This window comes from Cotesia glomerata, linkage group LG2 (assembly GCF_020080835.1).
Source record: "Cotesia glomerata isolate CgM1 linkage group LG2, MPM_Cglom_v2.3, whole genome shotgun sequence".
NCBI lineage: Eukaryota > Metazoa > Arthropoda > Insecta > Hymenoptera > Braconidae > Cotesia > Cotesia glomerata.
This window is the reverse complement of record NC_058159.1, coordinates 21,741,833-21,746,488: the sequence shown is the minus strand read 5'-3', so window position 1 is coordinate 21,746,488 and position 4,656 is coordinate 21,741,833.

Below are 4,656 nucleotides of genomic sequence, written 5' to 3'. Positions count from 1 at the left end.
AAACAGTTTCCAGCCAATCAGTGCATGGGATGATTCCGAGTAAAGATGGGGTGCAGAGAAGCAACAGTGGAGAGAAGCCAAGGGATACCCAAGTAGTAGCAGCAGCGAATCGGTGGAGTCAGTTAAGTCTAGAGTAGAAGTTATTTTGGCACTCATCGGAGGCTAACCACGATCACGAAACCAGACGGAATCAGCTGGGGCGGAGGTGAAGAGTAGAAAGAACGATAAAAGAGCTGACAGAAGGAACAACGTAAGTGATAAGAGGGGAACTCGCAAAAATTTGAAACACAAGGAGGAGTTTGAATTACTCCTAAAGTCTCAACTAGGTGTCGATTTATCGACATAGAAGAAGTAATAGGAATGGGGAGGAATGTCGTATGTGGTAAAAGTTGAGCTCACGCGACAAAAAAATAAAACTGATGGCGAGGGAGAAAGGGGAAGCTAAGAGGCATGGATCTGTGGAGTTGGACGATGATTTGACAAGGAAGAAAAGCAAGGAAATCAAAATCCAATGATGACTTGAGAAAAAGAGAGATTAAAGCCAACAAAAAGCAGGGAGTACACTGGCAAGAAGAAGCTGTTAAGAGCCGAAGTGGCAGGAAGCTGAGAATTGGAGAGATGGGATGTAAGAAGATCACAAGGCCAGTATGTGAGACCCCTGGAAGGATATTTTTCAAGAAAACGAGAGCAGAAGACTTGATAAAGAGAGAAGGAGCAGCCCAAAACAGTGGGCAACAATTTCGGGTAGAAAATCCAGGTGGGACTAGGGAGGGCAATTTCATAAAGAGCCCATTACTCTCTCTGGTACAGTGGCAGGCCTTAACAAGGCGGAGAAATGGGAGAAAAGAGTTTTGTTGGAGGGAGATCAGATGGTGGTGCTGCAGGAAACGCTTGGATCACCAAAGAAAGGAAGAAGATGCAAGAAAAAAGACTAAGAAAGTGACAACTTCACACATGGTTCTTCAAAGTGGTGCTTTTACACAAAGACAAAATGGCTAAGGAGGAGGAATTAGAGGCTGAAAGTGGAGGGACAAACACTGGGCATAGAAATAAGAGTATATATAGCTGATAGATCAGGAGGAGGTATCTGAGGTGGCAGTTTGGCTTCAGGTCAAAATTGAGAAAAGGTAACATTGAAGCTTCAGGATTATAACGGTTTATAACAATGTAAGGAGTTAAAACTATCGAGAACTAATTTCAGAGAGAGGTTAATGAGGCAAGTGGAACAGGTGAAGAAAATATTTATATTCTAGGTGACATGAACGCAAGAACGAAGACGAGGAAACAGGCCCAGTTACTGACCTGCTGGAGAATGATATTGCCGCTACCAGAAAATCCCAAGGACAAAATGCTGAATAGTGAAGGCAAGCTTTTTGAAGATTTGGGAGGAAGCTGGGTATCGAGTATTAACTGAATGGCAGGGGACTACTAAATGGGGAGACCTGCGAAGAGGGCCATCCACACGACTTTGTTGGGAAGGGAGAGTGAGACAGATAGCAAGTACAGTAGATTCGGACCTGGTAATGAGGAACAGTACTAGCTGCTGGCTTAGAGGTGAAAAAATTGGAAATAATCCCAAGAACAGGAGTCAGATTCACCTGCCTGTAATGTCTGACTCTGGGCAGCAAAACAGGCAAGAAGGAGACAACTTAGGAGCCTAGGGAAGTGATGATCTCTTCCCAGCCAGAAGTAAGCAAAGGTGAGCGAGGAGTGCGGATATTCAAAGTTTCAGGGTTTAGATGGAACCAGGAGAAGGCGGATGTGAAGTACACGGAACTATGGTCCGAAGGAGGAATGGAACGAGCAGTCCAAGAGGCAACCTCGGACAAATGGAGCAAGTTGATAGGGAGACTACAAAGACGGCAGCAAGAATGTTATTGAAGGAAATGGAGGAAGAGGAGTCAAGAAGAAAAAACAAAATCGACCAGGCTCTGGTTTAACAAAGGAGTGTGGGGAGAAAAGAAAAGAGATGTTCAAAGCTCTGAAAAATCACCTAGAAGAAAGATCAAGTGAGGAGAGTAAGGTCGCGCCTGGTTGGAGCCAGGAAACCCTACAGAGAAACCTGCAGGAAAAGCAAAGAGAAAGGAATTAGCTAGAGAAGGGAGAAAGAGGAAGGAAGGATTAGCAGAAGTCTGAGCATGGCTTAATGGTGGGGAGGCAGTGAATGGGCAGAGGTAAAAAGAAGCAGAAACAACTGTGCAGGGGAAGTAACCAAATTCCCAGTGGACTGTACACTTTAGAGGCACCATGGGAGGTGTGGATATTGAAGCCCCAGATCCGTGCTGGGAGTCAGCAAAGGAAGGAGTAAAAGCGGAGGCAGCTTAACAGAAGATGGAAGCCGAGAGACAAGCTGTGATAAAGACATTGGAGCAAAGGAGCGGATCGAGGGGAAAAGAGATTGAGAGAACGCCTGGGAAGGACATAATGGAAGTGAGTGAAGTTTGATGAACTAAACTTGACCCGCCAGAAAGGAATGAAGAACCAAAAGCTCCAGGAGAAGACGGCATGGTGGGCGGAATTTTACAAAGAGCTCCCAGATAAGGGTAAGTGGGAACTACTCAAGAAGCCCTTAATAAAGGGTTTGGTGTGATGACAAGGTTACCAAAAGGATGGGGAGCTTTATAGCGCCCATCTACAAGGCAGGGGATAATAGGGAGACCCCAAAATTACAGTGAACCAATCTAATGCGGGATATAAAATATCAAACATCGTCACGGCGAGGGCTGAAGGCTGGAGCGAGGGAAAATGGCCGTTTTAAATATGAGATGACAAGGCAGGATTTAGAAAGAGGGGAGTAAGAGACCAGGTCTTTTTGTGGTTAAAGCTGTCGATGTTAAATGCTAACTGGATGAAAAAACAACAAGGCATTTATCTGCTTCGTTGACTTCCAGACAACGATCGACAAGCGTAGATATGAAAACTTCTCTCTTCCAAAAGCCTTGGAAGCAGGAATCAGGGGCAGAATGCTGAGATTCATCATGCAGCAGTGTACAGAAGGGACAGGTGAATTAGAATTACAGTAAGTGTGAGTAAAGGGAGTTTTGAGGGGGCAGCATCGCAAGGTGTTGGCTGAACAGGGATGCCCTCTGGGTCCCCCAACATCTTTTAGATGACATTGACGCTAGAATTTAATAGAGCAGAATGTAAGAAGGAGATAACGATGGGCAGTATGAAAGTATTTTTGAGCAAATATGCAGATGATATAATATATTAGCCCCAGATTAAAATAATATGAAAGAAATGCTCTGCACCCTAGAGAAATATGCCACGAAAACAAGTTGAAAGTTAATACAAAAAAAAAACAAAAATGCTGGGAGTATGCAGCAAAGGCAGCCGGACGAGAAGCGAGAGAGAATGGTGGTATGGAGGCGAGCCCTTGGAGAAAGTTAAAGAATTTAAGTATCTGGATTGCTGGATCACCAGTAGAAATAGCTGGAAAAAACACATGAGAGAAATGGCAGGGAAGGCCAGGGTGGCAATAAATGCGACCTGGGGCCTGATTCAAAAAACAGCTAGAAGCACATTCAGAGACAGGATGTACTTATATAACTCTCTAGTCAGAGCGGGCGCACTGTTTGGAGTGGAGCTTTGGGGTTGGGAGGATAATAAGGAAATGGAGGCAGTGTACGGACGTTATTGCACGGCGGCCTTAGGCTTGGCGAAGAACACGCCTGAGTATATCTAGAGGACAGAAAGTGGCGCTGAAAGCTGGAAAGTTTCATACCGAAGAAGAGCGAGCAAATACATCATGGACATCCTGGGAATGGAAGATGGAAGGTGGCCGAAAGTTTGCCTGAGCGAGACTTGCAGAGGCATCCTGAATGGTAAGCCGGCAAAATGGGGGGCAGGATTTGTCAAGGCATTAGATGAAATGAAGTGCAGCGATGCCATACAAAAGATATGGGACAAGAAGGAGGCAGTGACGATTGAGCAGAGACTGATTGCAGGCTTAAACTCTCTGATGAGGGAAACGAGACTGGAAGATGACAGAAAAATCATGGAGTCGACTTTTAATCACAGGTACAAGTTTATAAAACTACCATTGGTACCGAGCCATACTGGGCAGACAGTAGAATACCAGGCTGGATAAAGGAGGTGTGGTGCAGAATCAGGTGCGGAAATACAGTGAGAGCAGGTAAAAAGGCTTCAAAGACTGGCAGTGCAGATTGTGCCCGAACGAAGATGAAATCCTGGAGCATATCTTCAGGTGCAGAAGCCTAAAAGCTGCAGCGAACGAGAAGTTAGTAGAATTCGTAGAGAGGTGGAGTGGCGGAAGAGTATAGGCAGACTTCGACTGGCTTCTAATGCAGACTCTACGAGGTGAACCTATAAAAGAAATCTGTGAATACGTCCAAAGATTCGAGAATCTAGTCAAGGCACGGAGGCACAGCGATGGAAGATGAGCAAGTTCGTATGCAATAGTCAGCAGGCGAATGATGTCCGAAGTGCAGTGATTTTATTACTCCATAAGAGAGTCTATAAACATTGTTCTGGTTGCAGACAAATTTATTTTATTAAAAGTTAAAATTAAAAAGTGCAATTTAAAAATTAATTAAAATGTTAGCTAAATAAGCAGTTAATATATCCAATAGTATATAAGAAAAAAATGTAAGGACAGTCACCAATGCCATAAATTGTAACAAATAAAATAAATAA